We start from the raw sequence: 12,972 nt of genomic DNA, 5'->3' as shown, positions 1-12,972 counted from the left end.
CAAAGGAACAAGATGTGAAAAGGTGCAGAGGCACAAAAACCTCAAATTGTGAAGGAATCTGGACAGAGAGTTCCGTGTTGAGACATGGGCAGAGGCAGGCAGGGAAGGACCTCGTGTATGATGCTACGGGGATAAGCAGCCAATTCTAGTTACTTTTCAGGCAGGCTGGATAACCAGGTTTGCATTTTAGAAGGATGATTCTGACAGCAGTGCAGAGAATGGATTTGAGGGGAGCAGGTCCAGAGGCATGAGTGCCCAAGAGAAGCCTTCCTCAAAAGCTCAAGTGAGATGCTAGGGGCTCTAATCAGAAAGCATCTGCAGAAGGGAGAGAAGATGGCTTATTTCAAAGGTACTTCGGAGGAAAAACAGGTAGTGCTTGGTGACTGGTAGATGTAGCGAATATGAGGTCAGCAAGAGTTCAGGCTAACTTGAAGGTTTGTGTCTTAAGTCACTGAATGGATGTCCCACTCACCAAGATAGAAGAGGGGAAGAGGGGAGGGAGGAAGATGACAGCTGTTAAAGAGATGGCTGTGTCTGTGCCTGCTCAACTCGGCCCGGGCACGGCAGTGGGGCCTCCATTACACTCAGCTTCTTCTCCAGAGCTTCCAGAGCTGGCCTGAGGAGAAAATAGGTGCGAGTACCCTGCACTCTGGCCTCTCTGAAGAGATATGGTGTCACAGGGCTGGGGACACTGCTTCCCTGGCATTGTGCCCTCACACCTGTTGCACCATACAAAGGCCACATTAAATAAAGCAGAGGTGACACGGTCAACCCCATCTGCTGACAGAAACTGAAAAACCACAGGACTTGGTATCCTATAGCCTTCAAACAATATCATAAGTTTACTGGCACATGAATAAGTTTTTGGAGGGTGAGCATGGAATTTTTGGAGACTTCAACATTTTCTTCTGCTTGTTCCTTCTTACGTATTATTACTTCCATGTAAGATAAACATTCCAGTTATAGTCTGAAAATATTTTTGAATTTTATTCACTTTTGGTAAATAAAAATGGATTAATAAGTGTTTATTTTCTAAACTATCACTACCATAATCAATTTCAATAAGGTTTTATTAGTATCATTATAATACAGACTACAAGAAAAAAATGAAAGTACCATAAAGCCCTTTGAGAAAAATTCTTGGTTCATGCAGGGTAACCAAATGTTAACTAAAAGAATATAGGTCTAGCGGAGTTCTGGTTTCAAGTTGTATGGAATAAGCCCACTTCACCCTCTCTCTCCCAATGAATGCAAATCTGAAACATTGACAGAATGCATGGAACAACTATTGGAAGACTCTGAAAAATAAATTGTAGCAGGAGATTTGTTCATGAAGACCAGAATTCAAAATACTATTGAACCAGTGGTGAAATCCCCATTTTTCCTACAGCATTCCCCAGAGGAAACTCAAAAGCAATCTGAAAACCAATGAAAAGCACGAAGGCAAGGACAGATAGAGCTCCAGGAGAAATCCCCTAATTCAAAGGGGGAATAGGATGGAGAGGAAGAACACTTAAAGCTCAGAGGGAGAGGAGAGGAGACACATGGAAAGAAATCCCCCACTTCCTCTTCTTTTTTCTTTCTTTCTCCCTTCCTCCCTTCCTTCCTTCCTTCCTCCCTCCCTCCCTCCCTCCCTCCCTTTCTCTCTTTCTTTCTTTTTTGCATGTGGGATCTTAGTATCCCAACCAGGGATGAAACGCACGCCCCCTGCAGGGAAGCATGGAGTCAACCACTGGACCGCCAGGAAGTCCCATTCCTCTTCTTTTCTTTCCTCTCTTTGCTCACATCCTACCCCCAGGCAATCCTGAGTGGCTGTGGTGACTGGAAGTAGAGACTTTGGGGTGGAAAACACCTAAAACTGAGGGTGGGAACCTTCCGTTACTTTTGGAGAAGCTGTGATCCCAAGAGGCTGGGGAAAACACCTACTGCTTTTTTTTCTTTTTTCTTTTCCTATGTCTATACTCTTGCTGCTTGGCCCTGAACAAGGGCAGAGTTGTGGGCAGTATGTGAAAGAGGAGGGTAACTAAAGCCCCAGCTTTTTGGCCAGAGCACCAAAAAAAGGAGGCCCAGGTCACCAGACAGTACCAGAGAGAATGCAGAGAGAGAGGGGCTCAGGACCTCACAACATTGTTTATAAATTCCTAAGCTTACTCCCAAGCTGGGCAAGTAGGGATCTGATCATAAAAGGCATACCAAAGACATTGAGAGCTGCACTAAGGGAAAGACCATCTCCCAGTGCCCAGTGGGTGGTACACATGAGGGACAGGTCCAAACAGCACTGCAAAGACTTTTACAGCAGAGCAGACATTGAAACCATAACCTTACAGAAGGCTGGTCAGAACCTCTTGTCTAAACCCAATTGTATCAGCTACCTGCTCTTAAAAAAAAGAAATCAACATAATCCGTAGGTTTAAACATGACCCAAAATTTCATAATATTCAAAATGTCCAAGATACAATCCAAAATTACTTTGCATATGAAGAATCAAGAAAATTTCAATTACGTGGGAAAAGACAGTCAACAGATGACAATGTGGAGATGACAGAGATGTTGAAATTACCCAACGAATACTTTAACATAGTAATTGTAAAAATGCTCAGCAAAGTGAGGCTGAACACACTTGAAATGAATTAAAAAAATAGAAAGTCTCAGCAAAGAAACAGAAGTCATATGTAGCATTACTTACAATAGCTAAATTATAGAAACAATCTAAGTGTCCATCAATGACTGATAGCTAAATTATAGAAACAATCTAAGTGTCCATCAATGACTGAATGGATAAAGAAAATGTGATACACACACATTCACACACACCACAATGGAATATTATTCAGCCATAAAAAAGAAGGAAATCCTGCCATTTGTGACAACATGGATGGACCTTGAGGTCATTATGCTAAGTCAGACACAAAAAGACAAAAATACAAACAACTTATGATCTCACTTATATATGGAATCTTTAAAAAAATCTCATAGATACAGAGAATAGATTGGAAGTTGCCAGAGGTGGGGGGTGAAGAAGGTCAAAAGGTACAAAATTCCAGTTATAAAAGAACTAAATCCTAGGATGTAAGGCTCAGCATGGTGACTATAGGTGATAATACTGTACTGTACATTTTAAAGTTGCTAAGAGAGATCTTAAAAATTCTCATCACAAGAAAAAATTATAACTGTGTGCAGTGATGGATGGTAACTAGACTTATTGTGGTGATAATTTCACAATCTATACAGATAACTAATCATTATGTTGTACACCTGAAACTAATACAATGTTACATGTCAATCATATCCCAATTTAAAAAAAGAAAGAAAGAAAAGATATAAAGCAGAGCCAAATGAAAATTTTAAAGCTGAAAAATATAATAACCAATATTTTAAAAAGCCACTTCATTGAACAGGCTCCATAGCAGGTTAGAAGTGACAGAGAAAAGAGTCAGTAAACTTGAAGATATAGTGATAGAATACAAGCTGAATAACAGAGAGAAAAAAAAATTTTTTTTAATACTCAAAGCCTCAGGGACCTGCAGCCACTAAAAGGGCTAGTATTTGTTTCATTAAAGTCCCATAGAGGAATATTACTTAGCCATGAAAAGAATGAAATATTTCCATTTGTGGCAACTTGGATGGATCTAAAGAATATTATGCTTAGTGATATAAGTCAGACAGAGAAAAACAAATACTATATGATATCACTTATAGGTGGAATCTAAAAAATAATACAAATGAATCTATATACAAAACAGAAACAGACTCATAGACATAGAAAACATGGCAAATTAGGAGTATGGAATTAACATATACAAACTACTATACATAAAATAGATAAGCAATAAGGATTTACTGTAGAGCACAAGGAATTATATTCAGTACCTTTTAATAACCTATAATGTAATATAATCTGAAAGGAAGACCTGAATCACTATGCTGTACACCTGAAACTAACATAATATTATAAATCAATTGTACTTTAATTTAAAAAAAATCCAGAGAGAAGAGAAAAACTGCAGTACAGAAAAAATATTTGAGGATATAACATCTGACAACTACACAAATTTGGCAAAAGACATAAACTTACAGATTTAAAAAGACGAGCAAAGCTTAAACAAAATAGAAATCAATTCCAATACAAATCATAAACAAACTGCTGAAAACTAAGGACAAAGAAAAAAAAATCTCAAAAGCAGCCAGAGAAATCACTTATAAGAGAACCTGTGTAATTCTCATCAGAAACTATGGAGGCCATGGGGCTTCCCTGGTGGTGCAGTGGTTGAGAGTCCGCCTGCCGATGCAGGGGACACGGGTTCGTTCCCCAGTCTGGGAGGATCCCACATGCCGCGGAGTGGCTGGGCCCGTGAGCCGTGGCCGCTGAGCCTGCGCGTCCGGAGTCTGTGCTCCGCAACGGGAGAGGCCACAACAGTGAGAGGCCGGCATACCGCAAAAAAAAAAAGAAACTATGAAGGCCAGAAGAAAGTAACAACATTTTAAAAGTGTCAAAAGAAAAGAACTATCTACCCAGAATTCTATGTCAAAATACCCTTCAAGAATGAAGGTGAAATGACATTCTCAAATGAAGGTAAATTAAGATAATTTCTTGTCAGCATATCTGCTCTAAAACAATTGCTTAAGGAAGTTCTTCAAACACAAGAAAAATAAAACCAGGAAAAAAAAAAAACTTGGAACATTGGGAATGAAGGAAAAGCAAGAGAAAGGGTAAATATCTGTGTATATATAATAGACTAATCTTCTCTCATTGAATTCTTTAAAATATGCTTAATAATTGAAAGTAAATATAACATTGTACGATGAGATTAAAAACCTTAAAAAAATAATTAATATCACAAAAGATGTGGCCTCTGAAAATAGCAGAATTAACTGGAAATCAATAATAGAAAGATAGGGACTTCCCTGGAGGTCCAGTGGTTAATACTTCATGCTTCAAACACAGTGGGCGTGGGTTTGATCTCTGGCTGGGGAACTAGAATCCCACATGCCACATGGCATGGCCAAAAGAGTAATAATAAAAATAATAGAAAGATAATAGGAGAATTTGTAAACAACTGGAAATCAAATAGTACACTTCTAAACAACCCATTGGTCAAACAGAAAATCTCAAAGGAAATTAGAAAACATTGACTTGAACAAAAATGAAAAAATATCAAGATATGTGGAATACAGCTAAAACAGTGCTAAAGGAAAATTTATGCTATTAAATGCTTATATAAGAAAAGAAGAAAGGTCTCAAATCAATAAGCTGAGCTTCTACCTTAAGAAACTGGAAAAAAAGGAAGAGTAAAATAAATTCACAGCAAGCAGAGGCAGGAAATAATAAAAATAAGAGCAGAAACCTATTAAATTGTCAATAGAAAAAGCAAAAAACAACTCTTTGAGAAAACTCAAAGACGCCAAAAGTTGGTTTTGCAGAAGATCAATAAAAGTGATAAATCTCTAGCCAGATGACAAAGAAACAAAGAAAAGAAGCAAATTACCAATATCAGGAATGAAATTATATCTACAGAGTCTGAAGACATTAAAAGAATAACAAGGGGATACTATAAACAACTCTATGTACACAAATTTGACAACTTAGATAAAAGAAAACAATTGCATGGAAACTACAAACTATCAAAACTCTGACAAGATGAAACAGATAACCTTAATAGTACTATAACATTAATGAAATTGAATTTGTAGTTAGAAACCTTCTGATAAGGAAATTCTCCAGGCCCAGATAGTTTCACTGGTGATTTCTACCAAACATTTAAAGAATAAACAACACCAATTCTATACAATCTCTTCCAGAAAAAGAAGAGGAGGTAATACTTGCCAACTCAGTTTATGAAGCCAGAATTACCCTGATATCAAAACTAATCAAAGAGTATAAAAAAAGAAAACTGTAGGCCAGTATCCCTCATGAACATAGATGCAAAAATCCTCAACAAAATATTAGAATATTGCATCCAGCAATGTATAAAAAGAATAATACACCACAACCAAGTGTGGTCTATCTGGAAATGCAAAGCTGGGTCAATATTTGAAAATTAATCAATGTAATCCATCATATTGACAGTCTAAAGAAGAAAACCCACATAATTATACCAATTAATACTGAACAAGCATCTGACAAAGTTCAACATCCATTCATGTTAAAATCTCTCAGCAAACTAGGAATAAAAGAGAGTGTACTCAACCTGGAAAAGACATTTACAAAAAGCTACAGCTAACATCATATTTAATGGTGAAAGACTGAATGCTTTTTCCTTAAGGCAAGGATGTGGACTCTTACCACTCCTTTTCAACATCATACTGGAAGTCCTAAGAGTGCAACAAGGCAAGAAAAAGAAAGAAAAGTTATACAATTTAGAAAAGAGGAAATAAAACTATTCCATATAAAGTTTTATTCCAAATAAAACTATTCTATTCTATTCTATTCTATTCTAGAACTAAGAAATGAGAAGTAAGATCACAACATAGAAGGTCAACCCACAAAAATGAATCATATGGCTATATACTAGCTATGAAAATTGGAAACCAAAATTTAAAAAGAATACCAGTTATATAGTAACTTCAAAAAAGTAAACACTTAGGTCTTGATCTAGTAAGACATGTATAGGGTCTTTATATTGTAAACTACAAAACACTGCTGAAAGAAATCAAAGACCTAAACAAATGGAGAGACATACTATGTTCATGAACTGGAAGACTCAAAGTAAAGACTCAGCAAAGATCAATGCTTTCCATATTTACCTCTAGATTTAAGGAAAATCTAATCCAACTCTCAGCATAATATTTTTGTAGATATAGGTAAATTAATTCTAAAATTTATATGGCCTAGCCAAACAATTTTTTTAATGAGGAAAGCTGGAGGAATTACACTACTTAATTTTAAGAATTATTATAAATCTTCAGTAATCAAGACAGGTACACTATTGGAGAAGAGAGAAACACAGAAATCAATGGAAAAGATTAGAAAGTCCAGAAATAAACCCACACAAAAATGGTCAGAAATTTTTTGCAAAGGCAATTCAATGGAGAAAGAGTAGTATTTCAACAAATGATGTTAAAACATCATTGGTCATACGAAGACAAAAAAATGAATGCTGGCTTAAACTTCACACCTTATCAAAAAATTATCTCAAATTAATCGTAGACCAAAATACAAAGCATAAAATTATAACATTTTTTAAAAACGTAGACAATCTCCAGGACGTGGAAAGAATTCCTAGACATGACACCAAATACAAAATCTATAAAAGAAAAGATTGATAAATTGGACTCCATCAAAATGCAAATAGTTTGTTCTGTAAAAGATACTGTTAAGGGAATAAAAAGACAAACTACAGATTGGGAGAAAATATTTGCAAATCACATATCTGACAAAGGACTTGTATCCAAAATAAATAACAAACTTTCAAAACTCATTGGTAAGAAGACAAACAACCCAATTAATAATAGGCAAAATGGGCTTCCCTGGTGGCACAGTGGTTAAGAGTCCACCTGCCAATGCAGGGGACATGGGTTCGAGCTCTGGTCCAGGAAGATCCCATCATGCCACGGAGCAACTAAGCCCATGCGCCACAACTACTGAGCCCGCATGCCACAACTACTGAAGCCCACATGCCTAGAGCCCGTGCTCCGCAACAAGAGAAGCCACCACAATGAGAAGCCCGTGCACCGCAATGAAGAGTAGCCCCCGCTCACCATAACTAGAGAAAGGCTGCGCGCAGCAACAAAGACCCAACGCAGCCAAAAATAAATAAATAAAAATTAAATAAAATAATAATAGGCAAAATATCTGAACAGATACTACACCAAAGAAAATTAAGCATATGAAAAAAGGTTCAACATCATGAACTATAGGGAAATGCAATGAGAAACCGTTACATGCTAATAGAATGACTAAAATTTTAACAACTGACAATACCAAGTGTTGCCCAGTATGAAGAGCAAGCGGTGTCTTGTTCATTGCTGATCATAATGTAATAGTGAAAAACCACTTCCCAAAATAGTTAGGACGTTTTTTATAAAGTTAAACATACACTTACCATATGACTCAGGAATCCTCTCTTAGATATTTACCACAGAGAAATGAAAACTTACGATCACACAAAAACTTGTACATGAATGTTTACAGGAGTTCTGTGCATGTCTTAAGTTACATGGAAATTACATTTTCCTTGAAAAAGGCGTGTGTGCCTCTGTGCCTTTGGGCGCACACACACACACACACACACACACACACATACACACACACAAACTAGCAGGAAGAAAAGTGAACCAAATGCACGTAATCTCATCAAGGCTCTTTCTCCTATAAACATACACAGCTCCATGCCCCCACCCTGCACCGCTGCATCTCTGACCTCAAGATCCCCTGCTCTGGGATTGACTGATTTTCTAGGGGAAAAGATATAGACAAAGAATGGTAGAAGAATCCAGAAAAAGCCCGCTGAAACCTCAATCAGTTGATCAAAGGAGCCTTTGAACTCACTGCCTGGAAGAGACACTGGGACTAGCCATAAATAAAGAATTGCCTTGGCCCTCTACTCTCTCCACTCATCTAGTCTTTGGAATTTTACAGATACTATTTTGACTGAAGCAAAAAGAAAATAAGTTCAAGCAGTCACCTATAAACTCTGTGTTAAAGTCTTTGCTCTCACCTGGTTTAAAGAGAAAGAAATATAACAAAATTTTAGTATAATCAGAAGTCTCAATACCTTTCTTAGAGAGGCCTTACATCTCTAACTCAAGTCACTGGGAAATGTAGGAAACCAAGTTAGAGACGTGACAGCAAGTTAGACTTACTTTAAAGGAGAAAAAAGAGGCTTATTTGATGATAGAAAATTTTCCATACCCTCTTCCATCAGTCACCAGATTCTCCCCAGTGCCCTGGTTGTTTCTAGTAATGTAATGAAGGAAAACACTGGTCAAGGTAAGGAAGGAACAGATCAAGGGTGATCACAGAGCATGCAACAGTTGAGCCAAAGCAAAACCCTGACTACAGCAACCCTTAGTAAAGAGTTAAAGTATATATTGTGTGGAAGGAAATCACTGTTGTATGTCCTGTGGTGGCACTCCCCTAGCTGGATTCCTGTCCATCTAATCTATTCTGCTCACTCATTTACATATAATAAAATGCACTAGTTTAAAGGGTATATTTTGATGAGTTTCAAAAAAATCTGTACACCCAAGTAACCACCACAATGGTGAAGATTTAGAATATTTTCCATCTTGCCACTTATGCCCCATCCCAACTAATCTGATCTGCTGCCTATCACTAAAGATTTATCTTTTCTAGAGTTTCATATGAATGGAATTATACCATGCACTCTTTCATATCTGGCTTCTTTTAGCATAATGCTTTTGAGATTCAACTATGTTGCTGGGTGTGTCACTTCTTTTACCTCATTTAATTGCACTTCACTTTATGGCACTTTGCAGGTAATGTATTTTTTACAAATTGAAGGTTTGTAGCAAGCCTGCATTGTCAGATAATGGTTAGCATTTTTTAGCAATAAAGCATTTTTTAACTAAGGTGTGTGGATTGTTTTTTAGATATAATGATATTGCACACTTAACAGAGTACAGTATAGTTTAAACATAACTTTTATATGTACTGAGAAACAAAAAAATTCATGTGACTTGCTTTATTGTGATATTTGTTTCTATTGCAGTGATCCGGAATGGAACCCAAAATATCTCCAAGGTTGCCTGTAATGTTGAGTAGGATTCCATTATATGGATAGTATGGATATACCACAATTTGTTTACCCATTCTCCTAATGGTGGACATCTGGTTGTTTCTAGTTTAAGTGGCAATGAACATTGGTGTATAAATCTTTGTGTGGACATACACACAATTTTAATTTAGTTTTAATTTCTCTTGGGGAACTATCTAGAAATGGAATTGATAAGTCATTTGGTAAATGTATGTTTAACTTATAAACTGCAAAACTGTTTTCCAAAGTGTTTGTACCATTTTGCATTCTCACCAGAAATGTATGAGTGGTTTAGTTGCTCCACATCCTTGTCAACGCTTGCTACTATCAGTCAGTCTTTTCAATTTTATCCATTCTAATGTGTAGAGGTCAACCGAGGTGTCTTTGAGGTGCAATTTGCATTTCTCTGATGACCAATGATGTTGAGCACATTTTCAATTGTTTGGTAACAATTTATATATCTACTTCTCTAAAGTATCTGTTAAAAAATCTTTTTAAAAGTATAGTTGGTTTATAATATTATATTAGTTTCAGATATACAACATAGTGATTCTAAAAAAAATCTTTCATCAATTATTTATTGAATTCTCTTCCTATTATTGAATTGTAAGAGTTATTTATTTATTATGGATAAAAGTCCTTTGTCAGAAACATATATTGTGAATATTTTCTCCCAGTCTGTTGGCTTGCCTTTTCAGTTTCTTAACTATGTCTTCCAAATAGCAGAAATTTAAAATTCTGATGAAGTCCAATTGAACCTGCTCCCCCTGCAGTGGAAGGGGCCTAACCACTGGACTGCCAGGGAAGTCCGCTTATGCTTTTTTATGGAAGTTTTATGTTACTTTTTACTTTAGGTTTATGATCCACTTTGAGTAAATTTTTGTGTATTGAATAAGGTAAGCATCAATACTCGTTTCTAATATGGCTATCTAGTTGTTCCAGAACTATGTGTTGAAAAGACTGTCCTTTCCCACCACGAACTAACCTGGCATCTCTGTTGAAAATGAACTGACCATATACGTATGGGTCGACTTTTATATTTCCTACCCTTTATTTTTATATTTTATATAAAATATTTTTATTTTATATTTCCTACCTCTTCCTTTCTCAAGAATCTATAATGATTCCACGCTGCCCATCATGTCAAGTACAAATTTCCCATTCTGACATCAAAGTGTTTAAATCCAGCAACTTTCTGGTTCAGCTCGACCTATCTCAACCTCCACCACCATTTCCTGAATACTGTACACCATTCTCACTGCTGCCCTATCACCCCATTCATGCCATTTTTCTTTATCAGCCTGGGATGCTTTCCTACCATCCTCAAAACATTTCCTATCCTTCCACATTCCTTGATAATTGTATGCAACAAAGATCTCTTCTCTCACTGCCTATAGTTCTTAGGATGCTTACAATACATGCAAATATCATACCCTTTCATCTTTTTTAAAAAAAATTTATCCATCTTATTTATTTTTGCCTGCATTGGGTCTTCGTTGCTGTGCGTGGGCTTTCTCTAGGTGCGGTGAGTGGGGGCTACTCTTCTTTACGGTGCACGGGCTTCTCATTTGCGGTCACTTCGCTTGTTGCGGAGCACGGGCTCTAGGTGCACGGGCTTTAGTAGTTGTGGCACATGGGCCTAGCTGCTCCACAGCATGTGGGATCTTCCCGGACCAGGGCTCGAACCCACGTCTCCTGCATTTGCAGGCTGATTCTTAACCACTGTGCCACCAGGGAAGCCCCATACCCTTTCATCTTTAAATGTGATTTAATAGGTAGGCACTGGGTATATAGAAGTGAAAATAAAGGATCATCACCCAGAAAGTCACAGACCAGTGAGGAAAGAATCAAGTAAACAGGCAAAAATAATTCAATATACTCTCTTATACTGTTCACTACATCATGTTATAACAGTTTCATGATGTACATCTTGTATCCTTCAAATATTTCAGTATGTAGCTCTAAAAGGACCCTTTTTTAAACAAAACAATACCAATATTATACCTTAATACTGTAATAATTCCTTAATATTAACTATCCAGTCAGTTTTCAAATTTCCGCAATAAATGTTATCATAAATGTTCATTTACAGCTGGTTTGTCCAAATTGTTATCCAAATAAGGTCCATATATTGGAATTGGTTGTTATTTCTCTAAGTTTCTTTCAGGTTCCTCTCCTCTCTCTCTCTCTCTCTCTCTCTCTCTCTCTGCAATTTATTTGTTGACTAAACCAGGCTGTCTGTCTTACGAGTTTAAGATTGCCTAGATTTTGCTCATTGTATTCTTGTAGTGTTATTTAATTTGTTACGCTGTCATCTGTATTTCCTGTAAATTGGTGATCAGACCTAGAGGCTGGATCAAATTCAGGTTGGTTTTAGTTGGGAAAGAATATTTCAATGAAAGTGTGTTGTATATCACCATAAGAAGGCACAAACGACCATTGCCTAGATCCATTAAGTAGGTGTTGCAAATCGGTAATATCACATTCTACCATTACTGTTTTTTTTTTTTTAACTAAAATACTGAACAGTTGATTTTCTGCTTTTGCATAAATCAGGTGACAAACATTTTTAAGTTTGCCAAATACTGTCATCTTTTGGCAATGTTAACATCTCTGGCTTGATCTATTTTCTTTGTGTGTGTGTGTTTACTGTTTTTATTATTTTGATTTATTATTATCATTATTATTTATAGTTTTTTAAAAAAACTTAGTTTTTTATTGAAGTATAATTGATTTACAATATTATATGAGTTTCAGGTGTACAGCATAGTGATTCAGTATCTTTACAGATTATACTCCATTAAAAGTTATTACAGGATAATGGCCGTAATTCCCTGTGCTACAATATATCTTTGATGCTTTTCTATTTTACATATGGTAGCTTATATCTCTTAATTCCATACCCCTAATGTGCCTCTCCCCCGTTCCCTCTCCCCACTGGTAACCACTAGTTTGTCTTCTATGAGTCTGTTTCTGTTTTGCTTTATAGATTCATTTGTATTATTTTTCAGATTCTACATATAGGTGATATGTACAGTATTTGTCTTTCTCTGTCTGACTTACTTCACTAAGCATAATATTCTCTAGGTCCATCCATGTTGGACCATGTCACATCTTCTTTAACCATTAATCTGTTGATGGACACTGGGGTTGTTTCAATATCTTTTTTTTTTTTTTTTGTGGTATGCGGGCCTCCCTCTGTTGTGGCCTCTCCCGTTGCGGAGCACAGGCTCCGGACGCGCAGGCCCAGCGGCCA

The 12,972-nt window shown here is 36.7% G+C and overlaps 1 protein-coding gene across 3 annotated transcripts in view; it reads right to left on the bottom strand.

The window, feature by feature from the left end:
- The window catches only part of AOPEP (aminopeptidase O (putative)), a 382,025-nt gene that overhangs the window by 234,752 nt on the left and 134,301 nt on the right, over positions 1-12,972 (bottom strand). The window lies entirely within an intron of this gene.

This window comes from Physeter macrocephalus, chromosome 9 (genome assembly GCF_002837175.3).
Source record: "Physeter macrocephalus isolate SW-GA chromosome 9, ASM283717v5, whole genome shotgun sequence".
In the NCBI taxonomy this organism is placed as follows: domain Eukaryota; kingdom Metazoa; phylum Chordata; class Mammalia; order Artiodactyla; family Physeteridae; genus Physeter; species Physeter macrocephalus.
This window is presented reverse-complemented; position numbering and strand designations above follow the sequence as displayed.